General features: G+C 44.7%; 1 pseudogene; it reads right to left on the bottom strand.

Annotated features, from left to right (window-relative positions):
- Window positions 1–11,497: 11,497 nt before the first annotated feature.
- LOC136536767 (phenylalanine ammonia-lyase-like) lies at window positions 11,498–25,745 on the bottom strand (annotated as a pseudogene).
- Between the last annotated feature and the right edge of the window lie 658 nt (window positions 25,746–26,403).

Below are 26,403 nucleotides of genomic sequence, written 5' to 3'. Positions count from 1 at the left end.
TGTTAGAGACCTTGCATGGAGGAGATCACTAAAGCAAAGTTGTAGTATTTGACATAAGGAACAACTTTTATTTTTAGGTCATTGACTGATTCAGCTCCTAGCATGCTTGAATGGGTCCCACAAAAATCAGCAAAATCAAGATTTCCACAATTAGGAAATTTTTCTAAGTCTTGTACCCTAACCGTGCTGACAGCCGATGTTTGGGATGATTTTACTCTGTTTCTGTTGCGAATTAGAACAAGTTCTTTGAACAAGATTTGTAGCGGGTACTTCGGGCTTCAACTTTGGTTTAGGAAGTTTTGGCTAGAAGTCCACGGATTAGGAGTATGATCGACTCAAAAACGCGCTGTCAGGCTGCTACTCGCTCGACTGAACGAACTGAATCGCAATTCTTCAATGGCCGACCGGTTCAGGCCTTGGCCGCCGCATGGACGCGAGGCTGGCCATGCGTCGCTGGCGCTCTACCCAGCGCGGCCAAGGCAGACAGACGCGCGCCTTCAACTGCCCAGCGTCCGCCCGCTCCCTCCCATGCTCACCATTTTCATTTCCTCGGCCTCATTTCCTCGCCGCAGCAGCAGCCGAGCACCTCCTCGCCTCCGCCATCGCCATAGCCGCACCAAGCCTCGCTGAGCCACCCATTTGTCACCCTAGCAGCACCACCGTCTCCCCAGCAACTCTCGGCGTCCCCCATTGCCCGCTGTTCCAGCTTGGTAAGCCACCACAACGTGCAACACCTCACCGGAGCTCCACCGCTAGTCCCGTCACCGTGGCCACGTCGCCTCCGTCCACCATTGGCCATGATAGCTTGTGGTATAAGATCACCGTGGTCTAGAGATACTCGTCCACGCCTTAGTTGGAGCCGCCGTAGCTTCCACCGGCACCTCACCGTCATTCAGCGCCACCACTCCGCCATGGCCGCCGCCGTCATCACTAGCGTCGATGTTAGGGCCGGGCAAGTAGTGCAAACGATGCGCCTCGTCGAGTAGAACGTCTAGTGAAGATGTCACCGCCGGCGAACTCGCCACCGTCAAGTTCTAGCCACGCCCGTAGAGTAGCGCCGCCGGCTCTATTTCCGTCGCAATGACAGGTGGGGTCAACTGACCAGTAGGTCCCACTTGTCAGCGACTCCATGTATTAAAGCCAGTTCATTTTGAATGCAGATTTCATATGTTTTGTAATTTTTGTATCTTCAGTTTGGTAGCTTCAAAAATTGTGAAATAAATTTGTTAGTGTTCCTTAGGAAGTGTAGTATTTAGGAAAAATATGTCCTTGACATTTACAGTAGAAATGTTTGGAGATTTAAATAGGGATTTGAAATGTGCTTTTGAATGCATTCAAATTTGTCTATTTTATATCTAGAGTTCCTATGATCCAAAAATTATGAAATTTTGGTGGTAAGCTAGTCTTAGCATATATGAGCTCTGGTAAAAATTTGAAGATGAGTGCATGTGTAGAGTTGTAGTAATAGATTTTTCTTTTATAATTAGGAGATCCTTGTGTAAATTTTTATAAATTATTTAAGAATCCAATACTCATGAAATTTGTTGGAGGGTGTACTAGTAGTATATGGATGCTAAGAAAAATAGGAAATCTGTTGCTTGACACTTTTCAATAGGGTTTTCTAATTATGCTATTTCCAAGCATTGTTGCCTTGTCATTTTTGTATAGGAGGTTCTACTTGGCAAAATGACATGAAATTTTTATAGTAGTCCTTTGATATCATTAGTAATGCACTGTAAATTTTTGAGAATTTATGAAGTACATCTGTTATATGTTTATTATTTAACCTAAATATCTCAGTAAAATAATAAAGGAATTTAAATAAATAGTTTGGGCTTCACCATTATATTATCTTAAATGTATTTAGTATGCTTAAACTGTTGGTAGATTTTATGTTGTCAAATTTTGACTGATTACATGAAGTAGAAGTATTGTTACTTTGTATTGCATATTGAATAGTTTTTGGACAGATTCGGAAGTTTAGTGAGTTGCATGTTGAAAACGATGTGTACTGTAAAAATGGTTAATAACAAAGTTGTAGAGAATTTGATAAGCTTTCCAGAAAGTCTAGGATCACTATATTTGGAATAGTAGAACTCCAGTTATGAGTGAAACAAGTAGCTGCTAATTTGTTGTATAATCGATGCATTATGGAAGTAGATAATTAAATAATCGAGAGGAGATATGCACCTACTCAATAAACATGATGCACTTGTTAACATATATGCATTCGTAATACTTATGCCATATTCATGCATCTAGGATCGGAGGAAGAGATAACGTTGCTGGAATTCGAAGAAGCAGAGGAAGGGGACCAGCAGGAGAATCCGCAAGCCGCAGCTCCCGAAGGCGTGGAGCAGAATCCTGAAGAGCTTCCGGAGTGTCCTGACCACCGCCCTACTTCCTTTCTACGAGGCAAGCCCCGGAGCATTCTAAGTCTCCCAGTAATTTACAATGTTTAATTAAGTACTTATGATTGATGCATTAGGTTATAAGAGTTGAATGGAACCACTTGATGCATATAAATTCCTTGTCCAGATATTACACCTTTAACCTGTATAGGTCCAGGATCGAATATATGCTTAGCCATGCTTAGACCGGTAGAAGTCGGGTGATGTCCTGTCACCTATGAGATATAGGTGGATACCGGAGCACGGTTGGCTATATCTGCTATCGTGGAACAGAACCATGAGGTAAAAGTAAATCAAGACCGGACGGGAGGTCTTGGGTGTGGATCTATCCCCGTCTGTGTCGATCAAGGACCGTACTGTTGTTGGAACTTCTAACAAGATTGAATGTATGCCTCTCACTTAGCTGGCCGGATAACTCATTCCGACCATGAAGCCGAGTAATTGAACTCAGGCCGAGACCCGTTCTGTTGTGCGCTCCTTCCGGGGAACGATCAGACTGAGCCCAAGGGCAGGCTTGGCCTGAGCATCCTGGCATCTGGTGTTCCAGATTGTGCGGCATGGTACGGACCCGCAAAATGTGTACCTGAGTTGTACCAAAGGTGACCTAAGGCTATCGTGGCTAGTAGACCTAGGTTTGTGTTAGGAATAAATTCCTAGCTGGTTGAAATCGATTCGAATCGCCGTCTCTCCCAGATAGTGAGAAACTTGACTAGCTCCAACATCGTAAACATGATGGTTCGGATGAATATGGAATTACAATACCTGCTATGGTTACTATTGTATGCTTCTAAATGATATACCACATGTTTGGCACATGATAGTTGCTAATCTAGAAATGGATAGTTATAATTAACTTGATAAAGGAATCATAATTGTACAATGGGTCAATTGCCTTTTTCACAAAATGTTGTCAAGTTACGTCCACTTATACAGCCTTGCATAATCCTTGGAGTCATTTTATTTCTGGTTCATGACGGGTAAGTCTAGCTGAGTACCTTCTCGTACTCAGGGTCTATTTTCCCATTGTTGCAGATGGCACTGTGTACCATGGTTATTGCAAGAGTTGCTTCTATCCCGCCGTGGATGAGGAGTAAGCCTTGGGTAGGCTTCTTTATTAATTCCTATCCTTGCTTTTGTGGACCGTGATCCGACTTGGCACTGTATCAAACTATGTTGGAAACTTTATTTTTGAACTTAATTGCTTCCGCTTTATTTATCAAACTCGGTTTGTAATAACTTTTATTCGTACTCTGATGATGAAATGTATCTGTGAACTTTATGTAATATGTGGCATGTATGTTGAATCCTGTACGATCTTGGTTGTTGTAAATCATTTATCGAGACCCGTCGTGGTACTCGACGGACTACCGGGTTTATATGGGTTCAAGTATGACAGTACGACCGCTTGCGGGCTGCCATTGTACTTGTACTCTTATAAATTGGTCGGTTCTGCGATAGCTGCCAGCCATCAGCCTTGCATCCATGGTGTGGATGTCGAGCGCGACTGCCTCTGTCCGTCGGCCCCCTCCTCCATCGTAGTCATCGCCGCCTACTGCCATGGCCAAGCTGCTGCTGGTTACCACCGACCGAGCAAGGGCCTAGGTGTGGTCAAGCTCGGTCGGCCCTTCCCCACCGCCACTCGCTGCCGACGCCGCCTTAGCCGGCCGAAAGCTGTCGTTCTCCATTCTAGCGTCGAGAAGAAGAAGAGGGTGGAGTTCACACCTGAATAGAAAGTCTTTCAGGGGGTTAAGTGCATAGTGCATGACTCATATGAATAGTAAAGGTTGTTATGTGGGTAAATTAAGGAAATCTACAGGGACCTAGTGAAAAAGTGTTTTTCCTTTTCTTTTTCCTTATATGCATATTGAAAGGATCAAGATGCCCATGAGGGGGGGGGGGTGAATTGGGCTAATTCAAAATTCTTTGCAATAATTAAACCCTACACTTAGCCCACTTCACCCCTTGTGCCTAGAATGTGTTTCTAATATCCTACCGCACAAAAGTTTTGCAATCTAAGTTCCAATCCTACTCTAGCATGGCAATTCTATGAATGTAAAGACAAGAATTGAATTGTTCAAAGTAAATGCTTAAAGTAAAGAGAGAAGGAGGAACACGGCGATGTTTTGCCAAGGTATCGGAGAGTCACCACTCCCCACTAGTCCCCGTTGGAGCACCCGTGCATGGGTGTAGCTCCCCCTTGATCCGCGCAAGGATCAAGTGCTCTCTATGGGTCGATTCTTCGACACTCCATCGTGGTGAATCACCCACAACCGCTCACAACTTGAGTTGGGTCATCCACAAGCTCCACCAGATGATCACCAAACTCCCAATCACCACCAAGCTATCTAGGTGATGGCGATCACCAAGAGTAACAAGCAAGAACTCTCACTTGACCACAACAAGCCTAATGAGAAGGGTGGATGCACACTTGCTACTCTCTTTTCACTAATGAGGTCTCTCTCTTAGATTCTCAAATCTCAATCACCTCACTAGGACCTAGCTCTCCTTGGCACTCTCAAAGGGTGTTTCTCAGCTATTGAAATGAGCAAAAGTGATCCCTTTAGAGGAAGTATTTATAACCCCTCATTCAAAATGAACCATTATGTGCCTCTATGGGGTGACCGAATGCTCTGGTCAGTTCTCCCTACCACCGAGCAGTTAAGTTGTGACCGGACTCTGACTAGCATCCAGTCAGCATTGACCAGACATGTCCGGTCACGAAAACTGCCCTTTGGAACCACCAGAGTCTGGTCACTTTGCTACTCAGTGTCTAGTCGGTAGCCAAAACCTAACCAGCGTTCGGTCAGCACTGACTAGACACATCCCATCAGGATTCTCCCTCTCTAGAACCTTACTGGAGTTGACCGGACTCTGGCACCCAGCGTCCGGTCAGTCTTCTCTTAGCATCCGATCACATCCAGATGACTTCACCTCGATCAAATGAACTGACCAGACTCTGCGCCAGTGTCCAGTCACACCAGAACCAACGTCCGGTCAACATTTGACCCTCCATTCACTTCCAACTTGAAATCATATGTGAATGCAGTTTGCTCCAATTGATCTAAGGGCTACTTAGGAGCTACCTAGTGCTAGATTTGAGAAGTGTGCACCACACCTAACCCACTAGATTCACCTAGGTCAAGCTACCCGTCCATAACCCCCTTAATAGTATGGCCAAAGGAAAAACAAAGTCCTAAACTACTCTAAGTGTCTCTTCAACACCAAACGACACTTAGAACTAGTCCATCCTTAACCTTGTCGTCCATCCTTTGAAAACCAAAACGATTTCCATCATAGGGGCATGACAACCATGATTGCCCAATCAATTGCCATTACCATGACCTAACTTAATTGCCTCTACAAAACACACGTTAGTCACAGTAATCTCGTATTGTCCTTAATCACCGAAACCCAACTAGGGGCCTAGATGCTTTCAATCTCCCCCTTTTTGGTGATTGATGACAATACAACCTTGAGTATGTAAAAGAGATGAGGTTTTCAACATGCTTGGTTCATATAAGCTTTTGACAATAAGAACAAAAGAGTTAGGTAAGCTTATATGACCCAAGCCAACATAATGTACTCAATGGATATGAAATAATCATGAGTACAAGAAATAAAGCTCATTTGCATCGGAGTAAAACATGGAAGCAAAGCAAATGAGCATAACCAAGTTACATGACATATATAAAGATCAAAGTAGAGAGCACACATGTCACATATCACATAAATATCACTATCACATAAATATCACACGTACGTAGTTCAATGCATGAAGGTAAACATGAACGCATAATAGAGTATCACACATAAAAAGCCAAATGTAATAGATAAGCTCCCCATAGATATGTCGCCCCCCCTAAGTCTATCATACTCAATCCCTCTCCCCCTTTTGCGTCAAGCACCAAAACCTAACGGTTGGTCGACAGGGTTGCAGCAGACGAGTCAGGCGCTGAGGTGCGATGAGCGATCTAGAACTGGGCATCATCATCATCTAATCATAAGCTCTAAGCTATATGACCCTCTATCGCTGGAAGTGAAGCTGAAGTGGTTTGGGTTAGATTTGAAACTGGTGTGGCCTAACTCTGCAGGTATCACTGAAGCAGGCGGCTCTGATGATGCAACTGATAAAGGGAGCGTCTTTGTAGTCCTAGTAATAGGAGGAACTATGGAAGGACTAGGGACATGTAGATCTAGCAGTGTAGGCTACCCTGTCAACTCACTAAACATAGCACCAAGGCTCCTAGAGACTGGGGTGTCTAGCACAAGCATCGACGAACTCTGAGCCAGTGTGAAGCCCATATGTAGCGGTGTGAACTACGGACCCTAGGCTATCACTAGCGAAGTAAACCACTAGGACACTTGCTCTATAGGTGTAGCAAACTGAGTCACTGGCTGTCCCTAACTCTGAAGCCCACTGGGCTATACAGCTAGAGTATGTGAAGTGGTGGCAGGCTAGACGAGCTGATGTGTAAGCTATGGCGGTGGAGCCCCAATAGCAGTAACAACATGCTGCATGAATCCAAGTAACTATTGCTACATGAGGAGCTGCTGCTGCTGCATGGCCTGCTGTTGCATGGCCTGCTGCTGTTGGATAGCCTGCTACTGTCGCTAGAACTCATGCTGTCTAGCCTAAACCTGAGCTAGAGCAACTTCAGTCTCCTAGGCCTGGCGAGCCTGATCCTACCTCATCTACTCAAGTATAGTAAGAAGAGCAAGGTTTGTCTGCGGTGCCTGTGGAGCTGAGCTGGAACCACTGGCCTCACCGTCATGTCATCAAGGAGGCATCCGACGAATATCCTAATAATCATCATCTATACTATCATTGGGGTCGTTCTCGACCATACCCTCCTGCTGAGCATCTAGCTCCTCCTCCTTTGTAGCTGCTACGCCCTTGATGATATCATCCTACTGGGTTGCAGACTCTAGCTCTTCTGGGCGATGGCATGGCTGGCTAGGTGTCCTCGATGCACTATGGCGGAGCATCTGAGTCATGTTGTATGCTAGAAACTCTAAAGTAGCTCCTGAATACTCTGCCAACATCTCAGGAGGCCTCACTGTGACTGCCCTATGAATCAGAAATGTAATCTAGTGAGCATACGGTAGCTGCCTATGATCTCTGAATCCCTCTGCAAGTGTATCCTCCATCTCAGAAAGAATAACATCCCACACATCAAACACTGTCTGCTGCATAAGAGTGTTCAATAGCCACAACTAAATGCGAGTCAATCCCTCATGATATCCCATCCTTGGTAGCAAGGTCCTCCTCATGATAGCATCAAGTAGTCTGGCTATAGGAGTAAGATCTCTGAGTGTCCTGCTCGACCCCTTGCTGAATGGCTCTATGAAGTAAGGTCGGATGAGATCTGTGGAAGGCACAAGACCGCCGTGAGGGCATCTAGGAGGCTCTGTGTGTCCATAGCATACCTCATGATTGCGGATGGATGAGTCCTATAACCTGAGGATCTCTCAGACCCTGAAGCTCATTAGCCTATAATCGTGGCATCTGAATGCAAAGTGAATAAACTTGTGGCCTAGGTCAATCCAAAGTGTAGCATAGAACTCATGGACCCATGATGGTACATATCTGCCTGTCCGCCCAAGTAGGTCTATCAACCTTGGCAGGTAAGAAAGGTGAGGACAAATCTGCTCTCCTACAGCTGCTACAATAGCCTCAATAGAGCATACTCTCTGAGATCTAAAGGCAACCCCACTGTTAAGATATGCATTATAGAAATCCTCCTACAGTGGTGTATAGAAACCCTCTGAAGCATGCTCATCCCTCCTCGGTGGGAACCAGTCCTTGAACTGAACAAATCTGAGCTGCTGCACCTGCTTGGCCATGGTGGCCCTCAAATCTAAATGAGTCACTAGAGGCGGACCCTGTGGTCTGGGAGGCAGACGAGAACCCCTCCACTGTGTCTCTGCCCTCGGTGTCACCTGGGTATGAGTATGATCAGAGAGACATAACTATGGCTGAGGTGCCTGCTCTATCTTCTCGGTCTACTCTGCCTCCTATGTCTGCTCTGTCTGCTACTGTGGCTCCCCCTAAGGCTGAGTCTCCTCTAAAGCAACACGCCATCCCTTAAGCATGACAGTCCTAGCTGGACTACCATGATGACGCTCAACCTACTCAATGGCTGCCCTCTATGCTGGTGAAAGCTGATCTACAATCTGGACTCCACTCCTACCACCTCCTCTCTCTGCACGCTATGCTGCGGCTGCCACTGCTACTGCTCTCGCTGTATTAGCATCTGCATACTTCCTCTTCTTTGACATGATCGTCTTCATCACCATGCCTTTCTCATGAGCAGGCAAGCGAGGCAGAGGCCTCAGATCCTCATCACCTGGACCACCTCTGGCATTCTTCACATGTGCCATTGCTGGAGCTAGAAAAAACAACTGCCACTGACAAGAGACAACTGCCAACTGTCACTTTTGAGGCTTGGCCTCGATCCGTACTCATGAGCTTGGCCCCGAGTTCACTGACAACTGCCAAAGTGACCTCAACAACATCGACTCACTGCACATTGGAATAGATTAGATATATGAATAATTTCAATATACATCTAGAGATACAAAACCCTAAGAAGCAAGCATTGGATACAAAATTAGAATCGAGAGCTTGCTACCTAACCAATCAGCGACCGAAGAGAAGAGGAACAGATCATGGGCACCACCGAATCGGTAATTAGGGTTAGTGTTGCGGCATTGTGGCGCTGGTCAGCAGCACTATTGGGGAACGGCAAGATCAAGGTGGCTCTAGTGGGGGCAATGGCGTGGCACGGTGGCGCTAGGGAATGGGCACATGGTTGCTGACATGGCGGCGGCGCTAGAGCAGGGCGCGGCAGCACGGGAGAGAGGCGCGGCAACTACGGTGGTGGCGCGGCGTGGGGAGGGACAGCAATGTGGCATAGATGTGCAGAGCAAAGGCGTGGGCTTAGACGGTGCGGGTGTGTTGGTGAAACACGGCGGCGCTAGAGGCAGCGGCTCAGGAACGGGCACGTGGGAGCAGGGTGGCGATGTCAACGCGAGTGATTGCAGGATGCAGCCTTAGGTCAAATGACGACGTGATTATATGGTGGTCCCCAGACGTAAGAGATAAGGAAAGGAATAGAGTTCAAAAACCACATGACTTCTACTGACCGGACACTCTAGTGGCAATGACCAGACGCTACCACCCAGAGTTCGGTCGACTCCAAAGAGGTCCAAATCCTCTCGAGTCATGACTAGACGCGTTCGATTGCCACTGACCGGATACAGCCAGAGTCCGGTCGATCCTTAGATCTTCTTCTTTGCTTGACCGGACATAGGGACGTCATCTGATTGGACGTAGGGAAAGAACTGTTTTAACATCTAGTCACTCCTTCGTAGCAATGGTTCACCTCTAGTGAACTGACCAGACGCTGGACTTCAGAGTCCGGTGCAGCGTCCGGTCACTCTTTTTTAGTAGATCTTCAAAGTTCCTTCGTGCTGCCTGTTCCCAATCAAGTCCCAACTTTAATAAGACCCAAATAAACACCAATTGGGACTGATGTGAGTGACCTCTCTTAAACCCTCAAAATTTTCAAAGTATTTTGCCTTAGGCTATAATTCTTTTTAAGAAAATAGGCAATAAAAGGGTGATTGAAGGGAAATGACAAAACAGCATTCATGCATATGCAATGCAATACTTGGAAGTAATTCTAGTTGCTTGTTAAGTATGATCCAAGGTTAAGCTTCTTCACATGTTTTTCGGTGGTTATCTTAACCATGTTAGACAAGCCCTAAATGCATTACCAAAAGTTAAACATGTTGTATGTTACAATGCAATGCAAGGGACAACACAAGCTCATTTTCTAGTGAAGTTACTAAAATCAAGCACATTGAGCTCATTCCTCAACCGACAAAATGTAGCCACATCTAGCAGTTTAGTGAAGATATCCGCTAATTGATCCTCGGTCCTTACACCTTCTAGTGAAATATCATTTTTAGCAACATGATCTCTAAGAAAGTGATGGAGGATATCTATGTGCTTGGTGAGAGAGTGTTGAACCAGATTATTAGCAAGCTTTACTGCATTCTCATTGTCACATAAAAGAGGTACCTTTTCTAGAACTACACCATAGTCTAGCAAAGTTTGCTTCATGTAAAGTATTTGTGCACAACAAGCACCCATGGCAATGTATTCCGTTTTGGTAGTGGACAGAGCCACACTATTTTGCTTCTTGGAGGACCAAGACAAAAGTGATCTACCAAGCAAATGGCACCCTCTGGATGTGCTTTTTCTATCAACTTTGCACCTGGCATAATCTGAATTGGAATAGCCAACTAATTCAAATCTAGCTCCTTTGGGATACCAAAGGCCAATGCTTGGTCTGTGCTTAAGATACCTAAGGATTCTTTTAATGGCAATCAAATGAGCTTCCTTAGGATTAGCTTGAAATCTAGCACACATACACACACTAATCATGATGTCAGGCCTAGATGGTGGAAAGCACATCTTGAGCTGGCAAAGGGTCTCCGCGATGAACTCCTTCAGGGCAGGCAGCTCAGCCTTATCAATAACCTTCTGGGTGATGCGATTAAAGAAGTATGACATCCGTGTGATGACCATCTTCACGTACTCTGGATGGATAGCCCTAATCGCAATTGGTAGGAACACTATCAGCATGACGTGGCAGTCGTGTGAGTTGTAGCCGGTCATTATGAGGTCTTTCATGGAGACCAGGCTCTTGATGTTGGAAGAGAAACCAGTCGGCACCTTGATACCCCTAAGCAACTTAAGAAAAGCCATCCTCTCATCTTGCGTTAGGTTGCAGGCCACACCCGGGATATCGACTTTACCGTTCTGAGGCGGTCCTGGGTGAAGGTCCGGCCTGATGCCCAGATTGACAAGATCCGTCCATGACTTGATACCATCCTTTGTCTTGCCCTTGATGTCCAGCAGGACACCGATCGTGCTTTCGAAGACATTTTTTCTCTAGGTGCATGTAGTCGATGGCATGGGGTGTATTCAATGTTTTCCAATATGACAGGTACTTGAAGAAAATTGACTTCTTCTTGAAAGGAATGGCGGCGGGGACTTCCTCTGTCTGGTCCCACTTTCACTTCCTTGTCTGCTTGCTCCCCTCTTCAGGTGGCTTCTTCTTCTTTCCAAACTCCAACTGATCCATGTCCTTGACCATCTCATACACCTTTGTCCCCCAACTAGTCTGCGTCAGTTGATCATGCTGTGGCTCGTCCTGATTGTCAAAGTATTTGTTCATAATACTTCTTCTATACCTGTGATTTTTTGCGAGGAACTGTCTGTGCCTCATGTACACCATATTATTGGATCCCTTAAGGTAAGTGTAGCAGGTCCTGTCGATGCAAATTACGTAGCCGGTCTTCCCTTTGATCTGCCCCAACAGTGAGAAGAGACCGGGGTAATCGGTGATGGTGACAAAGATGATTGCTTTTAGTGTGAACTTCTCCTTGCGGGATGCATCCACCATCTGGACCCCAACATCAAATAGTATCTTCATTTCCTCCATGAACGGCTCCAGGAACACATCTATATCGTTGCCGGGCTGCTTCGGTCTAGAGATAAGCATGGTCAGCATAAGGTACCTATGCTTCTGACATAGATGGGGAGGTAGGTTGTACATGGTGAGCACGACGGGCCAAGTGATGTGCGAGCTGCTAAGCTCACTGAACGGGTTCATCCCGTCGGTACTTAGCGCGAACCTAACATGCCTGGGCTCCTTGCCAAACTCTGGGTAGGCCTCGTCGAAATCCTTCCACTGCTTGCCATCGGATGGGTGCCGTAGCTTGCCATCGTCATTCAGGCGGTCAGCTGATGCATGCCAGGACATGAGCTTGGCATCGTCCGGGTTCCCAAATATTGCACGCAGGCGATCGGTCATGGGCGGGTACCACATCAACAGTGCTAGACTTTTCCTGTGCGTGTAACCCTCTTCTTCATTGTCCTGCTGAGCCGAGATCTGTTTGGCCACACTGCTCTTCTTTGCCCCCTTCTTGTTCTTCTTCCGACCACCCCGCAAGCCTCCCTCATCTTCTGCATCCATGCGACAACCAGCATTTTTCTTGTACTGACTAAAGCCGCAGTGCGGACAACTCGTCAAATTCTCATACTCATTGCCCTGATACAGGATGCAGTGGTTAGGGCATGCATCAAACTTTCTAAGCTTCATCGCCACTGGCCGGATCAGCTTCTTGGCCTGATAAGTATTGGCGGGCACCTTGTTAGCCGTTGGGTACGTGGTGGCAAGGTAGCTTAACAACTCATTGAAGCTAGTGTCAGACCAACCATGATGAGCCTTCAACATCAACATATGGAGGTTAAAACGGAGCACCGTGCACTCCTTTGGACAATCGCCGCCGTCCTTATAGAGAGGATCAACTGCCGCCTGCTTCATCTCTCTGAAATTCTCCAACCACTTTGGGCAACCCAACACAACGTCGTCTTCATCGAAGTGTTTGACTAGATCTTCAACAAGCTGCACATCCTTGGGTTGGCTCACAGTATCCTGACCATCACCACCATCGCCGGCTTCATCGGCCATGTCTTGCATTAGATCATCCACCATGATGTAATCACGACAACTGTTGTCACTGTCGGCTAGCGCAGCTGCTGCGGAAGGATCTTTATTCACCGGTGGTGCTGTTGTCGTCAGCGTCGAAGAGCTCACTCCAGATGCACCACCACTCGCACCAACTCTTTTGCCGTGAAATGTCCAGACTGTGTAGCCCTCGACGAAACCATACATGATCAAATGAGTTTGCACCTCACTGTCTCGGTGGGCTTTCAGGTTCTTGCAACGAGAACATGGACATATGGTTGTCATCCGCTTCAGTCTCTCACGGTGAGCTTTACCAACCGCAATAAACTTCCTTAATTCAAAGAGGTACCGCGGATCATTCATTCTATCGATCCAGTACATCCATTCTGATCTATCCATCATATCTGCGAACATTATCCATCACAATCAACATTAAATAAAGAAGAATTAGGAGAAATTGATGATTTTTATGTCCAAAATCATGAAAAAGAGAGGAAATGACGATGTGAAAGATGAAGCATGCATCTATGATGAATCTAAAGTTAAAGAAATACATGACATCATTTTTTCCATTAAAATTGATCTAGATCTAGATCTAGATCTAAAGAGAACTCTAGGTGATGGAAATAGAGAGAGAGGATGGAAGGAGAGAGGGAGAGCCTTTATGAACCTCTTATGATGTCCTCCTCCCTCAAATCCAAGCCCTTCAACTCAAATCAAAAGTTTCCTCAAATTTTAGGGCAAAGCCTCCCCCCATGAGTTTTGAGAGAGGAAGACCCGTGGAGAAGATGGAGGGTCTGTGCTGTGTATTTGTACAGGCTTTACCATGGCGGGCAACATAAAATGCCCACCTCGGTAAATCAACTCTTTACCGTGGCAGGCAGTTTAAAGAGCCCGCCATGGTAAACCGTATTAACCGCGGCGGGTGATTCATACCGCCCGCCGCGGTAAATAACTATTTCCTATGGCGGGCAGGTAAGGTTGCCCGCCGCGGTAAACCAATTTCCCGCAGCGGGCGCCCCGGTGGCCGGCCTCGCTGGCCGACCACCGATTAACCGTGGCGGGCAAAAGAGGTGCCCGCCACGGAGTGCATTTTGGCCATGCTACGCAAATTGATTCTTGTAGTAGTGGGGGGAGGTTGTGGAGCATCAACATCTTGTGCTTGTGCCACCATTTGATCATAGGAGACATGAGTGTCTTCATTTTCTACTCTCCCATCTTTATCACCATCTTGTGGTACATTTGATGAAGAAGGTGGATTAATCACTTGTACATCATCTTCATCATCTTTTGGCTTGATGTCTCCAACCAGAATATTCTTCATGGCCTCCCTCAATGGTTCATCACCTACATCATCAAGATTCTCATGTGCTCCTTGGGAGCCCTTAGATTCATCAAATTCTACATCATATGTTTCTTCAACCAAGCCAGTGGTATGATTAAATACTCTATATGCTTTGGACTTTGATGAGTAACCAACAAGAAAACCAATATCACAATGTCTTTGAAACTTCCCTAGGTGTTGCCGCTTCTTGTAGATGTAGCATTTGCAACCAAACACCCTAAAGAAGGAGACATCCGGCTTCTTCCCATTGAGCAACTCATAAGGTGTCTTGCTAAGAAACTTTTGAAGGAATAGGCGGTTGGATGCATAACATGCGGTGTTGATAGCTTTTGCCCATAGAGCTTTGGGTGTGTTGTACTCATCAAGCATTGTTCTTGCAAGTGTAATGAGTGTCCGGTCCTTTCTCTCTACTACACCATTTTGTTGAGGAGTGTATATTGCGGAGACCTCATGCTTGATTCCAACTTCATCACAATAGGCTTCAATGTTTGTGTTGTCAAACTCTTTACCATTATCACTTCTAATCTTCTTGAGCTTCACTTCAAACTCATTTTGTGCTCTCTTGGCAAACTTCTTGAAGCATGATGCAACTTCAGATTTGTCATGAAGGAAGAACACCCATGTATATCTTGAGTAGTCATCAACAATCACAAGACAATAAAGATTTCCTCCCAAACTCTTGTAAGTTGTTGGTTCAAATAAGTCCATGTGAAGGAGCTCTAGCACTCTTGTGGTTGACATGAAAGCTTTTGTAGGATGAGTGTTTGCAACTTGCTTGCTGGCTTGACATGCACTACAAAGATTGTCCTTCTCAAATTTCACATTCTTCAACCCTCTCACCAATTCATTCTTCATAAGCTTCTTGAGTGAACTCATTCCAACATGAGCAAGTCTTCTATGCCATAGCCACCCAAGTGATGTTTTGGTGAATAGGCATGTCTTCAAGTTAGCATCTTCGGAGGTGAAATCCACTAGATATAGGTTGTTGTATCTAAATCCCTTGAATATCACTTGATCATTATCCTTCTTAGATACAATAACTTCCTTCTCAGTAAACAAGCATTGGAAGCCAAGATCACACAATTGTCCAACGGATAGCAAGTTGAAGCTCAAAGAAGCAACATATAGCACATTTGAGATAGAATGATCATTTGATATTGCCACTTTGCCCAATCCCTTGACTTTGCCCTTTGAATTATCTCTAAATGTAATTCTTTCTTGGCCATCTACTTCTTCATCTATGAGGTGAACATACAAGAATCACCGGTCATATGTTGTGTGGAACCACTATCAATTACCTAATGACTTCCATCGGTCTTGTAGTTCACCTACACACAAGAGATCAAGCTTTAGGGACCCAAACTTGTTGAGGGCCCTTGACTTTCTCAACAAGTGACTTTGCAACCCAAATTTTCTTAGGCCTATTCTTGTTGGGAGGTCCTAAGAACATAACTTTCATTTTTCCATTAGAGTCCTTTCTAAGCATGTAATGAGCATTAAAAGCAAAGGGTCTAGCATGCTTGGGCAAGGGTTGTGGTGGTGGAGTTTGACACTCATGGGGAAAGTGGCCTTCTTGTCCACACTCAAAACACCTCTTTGGCTTTGGCTTTCACTTGTGTTGTTGTTGTTGAGCTTGAGCCTTCTTCTCTTGATTTCCAAATATCCAATTCCACTTCTATCCATCTTCATGATGGTGTTCATGAGTAGCTCACTTTGAAGATGCTTGCCTCTTGAGAACTTGCTCAAGCCAATCTTGAGATGTTCTTTCTCCAACTTGAGCTTCTCATTCTCTTCTTTTAGCTCATCATGGTTTTTCTCCATCTTTAGTTTCTTGTTCTATTCTTTGAGTTTCTCGTTCTCTTCCTTGAGCTCTACATCATAATCATGATCTAGGTTCTCTAACACAATGGTGTTGGTGGTAGATAGCTTCTCAAGATCTTTCTTTAGCTTCTCATTCTCATTCTTGATCTTGACATACTCATCATAGTCATCGGACTCAACCACTTGCTTGCCTTTGCTACTAGAACCTTGCTCAATGCTCTCAATGATTAAATCATCAAATGATGTAGCTATATCAATCTTAACAACATCGTTAGTAGCATCATGTGGCTCATTGGATAAAAACTCATGAGAGATAACAAGATTATCATGATTAACCTTGAGGTTTGTATATTCTTCTTTTAGCATGTTATAGCTAGTGATGAGCTCTTTATGCATCCCCTCAAGTTTATCATGTTTATCTTTAAGCTCTTTCTTAGAAGATTTGAGCTCCTTGAGTTTGGATGACATAGCATCATTTGCTTCTCTAAGCTCAACACTAGCCTTTTCCGCTATGTCACATTTAGCTAAAAGAGAGTCATTCTTAATTTCAAGCTTTTCATTCTTAGCTCTTGACTTTCTAATGATCTTAGTGTATTGATTTAGCAATTTAACAAGATCATCATATGAAGGTGATTCAAATTCATCATCATCACTATCACTATCACTATCATCATTGTTAGCATGATCATCACCACTACTATCATCATCATTTGATACCTTTCTTTCACCCTTGGCCATAAGGCATAGGTGTGTAGAGGATGATGTCGGTAGTATCGGTGAAGATGATGAAGAGTCAATCACAATAGCAGCCACCTTCTCATTCTCACTATCATCATCGGATGAGCAACTTGATGAGTCAATGTTTGTGAGCCAATCACCAACGATGTATGCCTTCCCATTATTCTTCTTCTTATGGAAGTCCTTGCCATCTTTCTTCTTGTATGGCTTCTTTTTCTTCTTCTCATCATTATCTTCATCACTTGAGTTATCTTTCTTGCCCTTGTACTTCTTCTTGTGCTTGTCTTTCTTGGGCTTGGTGCATTGATGAGCTAGATGACCAAGTTCTCCACAATTGTAGCAATCCATTTTAGAGATTGGCTTCCTTCTTGTGCTAGTGAAGAACTTCTTTTTCTTGCCATCAAACTTGATGCCATTCTTGTTGAGCTTCTTTAGCATCTTGGCAGTTCTTCTCACCATGAGAGCAAGACTTGCATCATCATCTTCATCATCACTTGAGCTCTCATACTCAATTCTTGCTTTGCCCTTCTCTTGGCTAGCCTTGAATGCTAAGTCTTTGTCTTTCTTCTTGGTAGAGGATGAGCCATCTTGTGATGTGATGTGCATGTACATCTCATGAGCGTTGATCTTTCCCAAGATTTGAGTCGATGTAGCGGTGGAAAGATCACCTTGATGAAGCACGGTCACAATATGCCCATATTTATCAATGGGGAGGATACTCAAGATTTTTCTTACAACATCAGATGGTTGCATTTGAGTGAGTCCAAGCCCATTGACTTCCTCTACAAGAACATTCAAGTGTGAGTACATTTCATTAGCACTCTCTTTAGGAAGCATCTCAAAAGAATTAAGCTTTTTCATTATGAGATGATAGCGTTCCTCATGCTTGCTCTTAGTTCCCTCATGGAGCGCACAAATGTCCAACCATAGTGCATGGGTGTCCTTGTGGTTCCTCACCCAGTTAAACACATCTTTGCAAAGGCCTCTAAAGATGGTGTTTCTAGCCTTTGCATTCCATTTTTCATAGTTCACTTCATCGCCTTGAAGGTGCGTGGGATCCCGAGGTTTTGGGAAATCTTGTGAGGTGGCTCTAAGTATTCCAACATCTAGAGCTTCTAGATATGCCTCCATGTGGATTTTCCAATAAGGAAAATCATCTCCCTCAAAGATAGGAGGAGGTCCATCCCCATGAGACATCTTTCTCTAGGCGGTTAAGCCTAAATACATGAGCACGAGGCTCTGATACCAATTGAAAGAATCAAGATGCCCAAGAGGGGGGGGGTGAATTGGGTTAATTCTAAAATTCTTTGTAATAATTAAACCCTACACTTAGCCTATTTCACCCCTTGTGGCTAGAATGAGTTTCTAATATCCTACCACACAAAAGTTTTGCAACCTAAGTTCTAATCCTACTCTAGCATGGCAATTCTATGAATGTAAAGACAAGAATTGAATTGCTCAAAGTAAAGAGAGAAGGAGGAACGCTGGTGATGTTTTGCTGAGGTATCAGGAGAGTCACCACTCCCCACTAGTCCCCTGTTGGAGCACCCGCACAAGGGTGTAGCTCCCCCTTGATCCGCGCAAGGATCAAGTGCTCTCTATGGGTTGATTCTTTGACACTCTATCACTGGTGAATCACCCACAACCGCTTACAACTTGAGTTGGGTCATCCACAAGCTCCACCGGATGATCATCAAACTCCCAATCACCACCAAGCCATCTAGGTGATGGCGATCACCAAGAGTAACAAGCAAGAACTCTCACTTGACCACAACAAGCCTAATGAGAAGGGTGGATGCACACTTGCTACTCTCTTTTCACTAATGAGGTCTCTCTCTTAGATTCTCAAATCTCAATCACCTCACTAGGACCTTGCTCTCCTTGGCACTCTCAAGGGTGTTTCTTAGCTATTGAAATGAGCAAAAGTGATCCCTTGAGTGAATAGAGGAAGTATTTATAACCCATCATTCAAAATGAACCATTATGTGCCTCTGAGGGGTGACTAGATGCTCTGGTCAGTTATCCCCGCCACCTAGCAGTTAAGTTGTGACCGAACTCTGACCAGCATCCAGTCAGCACTGACTTCAATGTATCTGGTCATGAAAACTGCCCTCTAGAACCTTACTGATGTTTACCAGACTCTGGCACCCTAGTGTCCAATCACTTTGCTACTCAGCAGTCCGGTCAGTAGCCGAAACCTAACTAGCATATGGTCAGCACTGACCGGGCGCATCCGATCAGGATTCTCCCTCTCTAGAACCTTACTGGAGTTGACCAGGACTCTAGCACCCAGCGTCCGGTTAGTCTTCTTATAGTGTCCGATCACATCTAGATGACTTCACCTTGATCAAATGAACTGACCAGGACTCTGTGCCTAGCGTATGGTCACACTAGAACCAGCGTCTGGTCAACATTTGACCCTCCATTCACTTCCAACTCGAAATCATATGTGAATGCAGTTTGCTCCAATTGATCTAAGGGCTACTTAGGAGCTACCTAGTGCTAGAGTTGATAAGTGTGCACCACACCTAACCCACTAGACTCACCTAGGTCAAGCTACTCGTCCATACCCCCCATAATAGTATGGCCAAAGGAAAAACAAAGTCCTAAACTACTCTAAGTGTCTCTTCAATACCAAACGACACTTAGAACTAGTCCATCCTTAACCTTGTCGCCCATCCTTTGAAAACCGAAACGATTTCCATCGTAGGGGCATGACAACCATGATTGCCCAATCAATTGCCATTACCATGACCTAACTTAATTGCCTCTATAAAACACACGTTAGTCATAGTAATCTTGTATTGTCATTAATCACCTGAAACCCAACTAGGGGCCTAGATGCTTTCACATATAATTGGCTAAATTTTGGAATATCATAGTAAATCATAGAAAAATTATAAAATAGCAAATGAAGGCCTTTTGGAATCCTTGTGAGTAGATCTACGTAGTAGAGTCATAATATGATATGTGTTAGTAGAAAGTTTCTGATGTTTTTAATTATTCTTATAAAGTGCTTTTAGAAATCCTTTTAAGTTTGTCAGATGCATATCTTGAGGTAGGAATGTCCTAAAAATGTGATTCTAGTTTTAGGAGTCTTGTTTTGGCATGTGATGGCTAAGAAAAATATTAAACATGTTGTTTGCTCACTATTTTTATGATGTTTTGATTTAATCATGATTAATGGTTAATTCTAGCTTACTTTATTTGCTAACGTCATATATACTGTTGTACTGCTCTAAATGACCTAAAAATTTTATTCTAGTATACTTATATCATGTGTAAGCTCTAGTTAAATTTCATAATTTTTGGTGCATGTATCACTGAGTTATGAATTTAACTTGATTAATGCTTTGATAAATGGTTTTAAATGATTTATAAATAATTTATATATGCAAAAATGTGAAATGTGGTTCCCTTTCCCTTGCATGGCGATATTGTGACCTAATAAGCCATGATATGGCTATGTGTTTATAGAAAAATGATGATCTCTAGATTTATTTTGCTTTTACGTGTTTTCTTGCAATAGCAATTTGTCTTTTCATAATTAAATTATAAAACCTGAGCATGTGAAATTTGTGCAGTAGCCATGTTTTGATAACATCTACCACTCACAAAAATCTTAGCCCGAAACTAGTTGTTATCATATATCACTAAAATTATATATATGTTTATTAGGACAAAGGATTAATAAAAGCAAAATTATAGATAAAGCTTGTAATTGTATTTGGTGGTGCTTTGAATGATTGGTGTTCAATAAAGTGTTGCTAAGTATGTTAGTGGTGGTTGAAGTTCTTGAATGGCTCATGTGTGTATGCTCTTTGTTAGCAAAACAAGTGAAACATTAAATTGTTACATTCTGAAATGGCTGCTTGTGCATTTTCTGTTGTGATGATAACTTCGTGGATCAGATGATGTTTTCTGTAATTAAGGATCATGCCTGTTGGATGCATATAACTTGAGATATGTATTTCTAAAGTTACTATCGGTTTTCTATTCTTAGTTGTATAAGCTCTGCTTCATGAGGGGTTTTGACCTAGATATTTGTTGGGTTAGCTTTTGGTGTTAATAACAAAGTTTTTGATAATTTCATTAGCTTTCCAGAAAGTCTAGGATCACCCTTTTTGGAGGCTTATAACTCTAGTTATGGTTAAATTGAATGGTTGCTATGTTGTAGTCTAGATTTTGTGCATATACTTGAAGTTGATTACTTATGCTTGATCTTGATTGTATTATTACTAGGATTAGCTTGTGCTAGATGATTCCTTAAAGTAGCTTAATTTGCGTGCCTCATTGGTGAATGCTTGGTGTTATTTTCTTGCTACCTTACCATGATAGGCCTGGGCAATAATTAGCTAAATGACTTGCTCTCTAGTGCTTAAGTTAATATGATGTTACCTTGTCCTTGCCTTTGTATGCCTGTTGCAATGCATCATGAGTTGTTTTCTAACATGCCTCTTAAGAAACATCCTCAACCATTGAGTTAGACACCAACTCGATGATGCACAAGCATTGGACTAGTGGGCTGTTTTTGTATGGCACAATACATACTTCACGTGGAGTGAGAGTCCAACAAGATAAGGGACTATTTCTAACTACCCTTCTATGCCTTATCCAATAGAGTCCTGAACAAATTCTTTGATAACACCATATACATAATGATGCTAACTGAAACTAGGGGCGTGCTTTCTCTAGCTCTTTACTTAGCTGAGACAGCATCTTACATTATCTGTGTGATTGTCCAAGATGGATTTGACTTGACGACACCGGGCTTGGAGAAGAAAGCAGTACTTGCATTGCTGACCGTCTTTGCTGTTACTTTGCTTAACATTGTTGCGTGAAACATAGCCTTCGAAGCTACCAAAGAGTTATTACCTAGCTGTAACTTAACTTTCCTATTGGTAACTAATTAGTTGTCTCTCAACATTTAAAAGCTCCAAAACTTCCTTTTTGACGGCAATAATTGTATTTGATGTGCAAATAGACAGTCACCATGGAAGTCAGCAAAAAATGGGTCACTGAAGGAAGTCGATTTTTGACTATAGGACCACCTTGCACATAAAGGTCAAGACTTGGACAGAAAGCTCATAAGCACAAGGTGACCTATTACAGGACATAATATCCCGATCCATTTATCATCTGATTGATAACTTGTCTAAATTGAAGTGTTGTGTACCTTTCTAATCCAATGGGGATGACATATGTTGCTCACTAGATGACCAATGTCATTGCAGGGATAGTCAAGTAGAGTCACTTGTCTACCATCCCTTGTAGTCAGTTAATGTTTATGTTGGTGACCTATTCTTCAAAGGTTATCCTTTGGATGACTTCAGAAGGAAGTCCTATTGCATCTGGTCTGACATACAGATCTTCTGACATGATATGGAGAGATAACCAAGAAAGAGCTCACGTGTAAATAACACATCAGTGCAGTTCTACAATGGATCATGACTAGAAACCTTGATACCAGCGCATGCCGAGCAGCACAACCTTGTGTCGGCCGCCATAGGAGGCTCTCGGTTTCATCGTGGCATCGTAGATAGCTAATCGTGGCACCATTACTAAACATACAACCTATAAGAATTCTCACAGTGGCACAAATTTGGTTGCATAGAAGCAAGCACCATGCGAAGGAGGGATAGCAGGCAAAGGTATTCACAAGGTTAGGAGTCAACAAAGGGTGGTCCAAGGTAAAGATATGGCACAAGAGAAACATAGATTAACTAATGTAGGCAACAGAGCATGAGACTCTTGCTTTATTTCCATCTACTTCTTGTGTCCACAAAAGTGATTACCAGATAAAGATTAGCATGAGATTTGGTCTTATCGAGCAGCAACATGAGATCAAGACCGATAAACATCCAGAGACTTGAAAGAATTGGAGACAAAACAAATGAGATTCGAGGGATAGAGCTGATACACTGACTAGGGATTGAGTTGATAAAGCAATGAAATGATTTCAAGGAAAAGATTCTGATGTTCAGGCATTAAGAGGTTAGCGTTGCACCAAATCATCTATAAGATAAAAGGGCAGCGATGTCCGAGAGGGATTTTTGGGTAAGGTCTTCACACACAGGAGCAAGACATCCATGACACATGCAAGCATTCAAGGGGAACTAAGCTTGGGCTCATGAGTCAAGCAAGGCATGGAGACACAAACATTCAAGGGCTAACAATCACCCACACAGGCTCAAGCTCCTAAGCAAGGGAATCTACATGGAGACAACCATGAGATTAACATAACTTGAGTGTGGGTCTAGGATTAGGCTCTTCAACACTTGTATGCTCATCATGGACAAAAGGGGTAATGACTATGATACTACCTAGGTAACAAAGCATCCACACATACATCATGGTCTTAAGCAAGCATTTGAGAAAATCAATCAAATTAGCTTAAGCAACTAATAGCAAGCACAAAGCTCGCACATAACAAGCAGTCATCTACAACAATAGCACTACACCTAAATGTGAAACATGGTGGTAAGGTACTGTTATCTTGTATTTCTTTTTTACTGAGTAGGTGGATATCTCTTCAAAACAAGTTTTACTTACATTTAGCAAATTAGTTTTCAGTCATGCACAACATGACCATATGGTTACAACAAGTTAACCATTAATAGAACAAGGGTGAGAGGAGCATGTTTATGCATAAGCAACAATCATGATGTATGCTTGTCCTATTCATCCTTATGAAATTGCCAGCCTAAGGTGGCAATCACGTTCTATGTTGGTGGCATAACACGTACTCTCTCGATATATAGCTAGTCATTATCTACTTTCAATCTACGCATTCATGGTTAGCGTACCTATAGAAGGATTACATTTTAGCCCAACCCCACAATTATATATATGCGGAAATGAAAATATTGTCTCTAAGTTGCAAACTAAATACTTCTATATATATACCCAACATATATATACTTTCATAACAAGGCTACCCATCAGTAAATATGTCTATACATACATATAGAATATGCATAGTTTTGCAAATTAGTTTACTTATTGCCACCTAAAGGTCCTTAATTGGGCTTAACTAGAGGTTGTCACTAGCATAGTTTTGCAAATTAGTTTTGACAATTTGCCTGTAGCTAAAGTTTTAGTCAAAATAGGCTTTTTAAAACCAAAACTTTGTTTTAAAAACTAGGGTAAATTGGCTGGCGGACACCCACAGTGGTGGTCGTTTGCTGGCAGACACCTAAAGTGGAGCTGTATGCTAGAAGACACTCTGGTTTGTTATAATTATGCCAGAGGACACCGCGGGCCGGTTTCCACCGGTTGAGGAGAGAGAAAAAATCAGTTTGGACATCTAGTGCCCCTGAGCCATGTTTGGGTCTAGCCTGCTGCACTATTCCATGAACCAGCTATTGCACTATGCTATGGACTACGTGCTCCCACTCTTGGTTCATGCGAACTGCATCCACAAATGGAAGAGGTGGAGGCACTTCCATGAGGGTCCCGTGAGATGAAGTGTCATCGGCTCATTAGCCTAGGTGATGTGGATGGGTGCTCGGCTTTGGATGCCGTCGCGTGGGTGCCACCCTGGCCCACCCATTCCCTTTCTGTGCGGTCGCAAATGAGCAAGCAGAGTAGGGCGGGAACGACCGGCTGTCCGTGATCTAGTTTGCCACAGGGGGTAGTGCACTCGGCCACGGCGACACGGGTGGCCTCCACCTCCTGGGGTAGCACCACGTGGAGCTCCTCCTCAAACTTGGTGATCTTGGAGAATACGGAGGGCTCCTGCTCCATGTTGCCACTGCTAAGGGCATGGTCCACCAGCATGGCGCGCAACTTCTACATCAGCGGCAGGCTGGCGCTGGCTGGATCCTCCACATATGTGAACACGCCCTCGCTGTCGATGGCGGTGATGAGCTCCTTCTCACCTTCTTCATCACCTGGGTCACCATGTTCTTCACCAATGTCTTGATGTTCTCCTCGAGGTGGCGCAGGTCGATGGCCTAGCACAACGCCATGATGTAGGTGGACAACATGAGCTTCAAGATGTCGATGGCCTCCGTGGTCTTCCTGGTAGAGACGAGGCCCAAGGAGTTGACGTCCTGGCTGTGCTGCTCCGTGCTTTGGACGTGGTTGGTGATAGGGTTGCCCAGGTACTGGAGCTCAGAGCAGTAGGAGGCCATGGCAATCTCCATGCCCTTAAATACATAGTCTAGGCTAGGGTTGCAGCTGTCGGCCAGGTTGGAGGTGAGCCCGTTGTTGTAGAACTCATTGACGAGCTCGAAGAACTGCACGAACATGAGCTTGTCGATGTTGGTGATGGCAAGGCAGGCATTGTCCATGGACACGCCGATGGGCATGCCCTAGAAGTTGCCACCATGCAGCGCCTTGCCACGGTGGACGTCGATGACCGGGTTGTCATTGACGAAGTTGACCTCACGCTTGATGGACTTGGTGGCAGCGCGGATGACCTCGATCTGGGGGCCCAACCACTGCGGCGACGTGAGGAGCGCATACCTGTTCTGTTGGGCTTGAGCAGTGGGTCCTGCTCATTCACCTTCTTAGCTTGCTTCATGAAGGCACTGCTGTCCAGGATGTGCTCCATGATGGCGGTGGCCTCGATGGACCCCGGGTGGTGCTTGAGCTTGTGGGTGAGGTGGTCGGTGTACTCAGGCTTGCCGTTCATGACCTCGCACAAGATGGCGGACAGAACCTTGGATAGGATGGTGAGGACATTGGCATCGTACATCATGGTGGCCATGAGCGCGGAGCCCACGGAGGTGCCGTTGACGATGTCTTGAATGCCTCAGCGGCGTCCACCTTCCTCCCATCGATGGCGGTGGCCTACACGTTGGGGCGGCCTATGATGAGGCCGGCGAGGGAGCCAGAGCCAGAGCCACCACCATCTCCTCCCCAGCTTTTGCCCAACACCATCATGCGTGAGCTCCGCCTAGAGAGAAGCTTCTGCCATTTCCACGCGCGTGGCTGCTCGCTGACCCGCCCAGGCCGTCCACCACCAAGTAGGAACCCCCTCCACTGCTATCGTGGCAAGCCGAGCAGGCTAGCCACCGCACTTCCCCATGCTCGGACCTTTACCTCTAGTCATAGGGTCATGCGGACATGACCTCGATGAGCTCCTACGACAACGGCGAGCAGCACCGGACCGATGGGCTCCTTAGTCACGCGGACCCACGATGAGCTCCTCCACAGCCAGATCCGCAACGAGCTCCTCCACACGCGCCAGATCTGGCAGGGCCTTCCTCCCTCCCTACTCCCAGCTCGCGGGCCTCTGCTTAGGATGGACATGCGAGCGCGAGAGCTCCACCACTGCCTCTACCCTTGCCATGGCATAGCTGCTCGCTAGCCTTGTCTAGCCCCTGCCCCGGCTCGGCTGCTCTAGGAGGAAGAAGGAAGAAGATGACGAGTGGGCCCCCCTCTTAGAGGGAGAGAGTGGAGCAGACGGTGTAGGGTGTGGGGCAGTGTGCGCGTGTGGGTGGAGCCAAACTAGGCTCGGGTCGATTATTAGCTAGTCCAACCAGACCCAAATGTGGCTCAGGGGCACCGGATGTCCAAACTGAATTTTTCTCTCTCC

Source organism: Miscanthus floridulus, chromosome 2, assembly GCF_019320115.1.
Source record: "Miscanthus floridulus cultivar M001 chromosome 2, ASM1932011v1, whole genome shotgun sequence".
NCBI classification, from domain to species: Eukaryota; Viridiplantae; Streptophyta; class Magnoliopsida; order Poales; family Poaceae; genus Miscanthus; species Miscanthus floridulus.
Note: the sequence above shows the minus strand (reverse complement) of the source record. Positions and strands in the feature narration are given on the sequence as shown.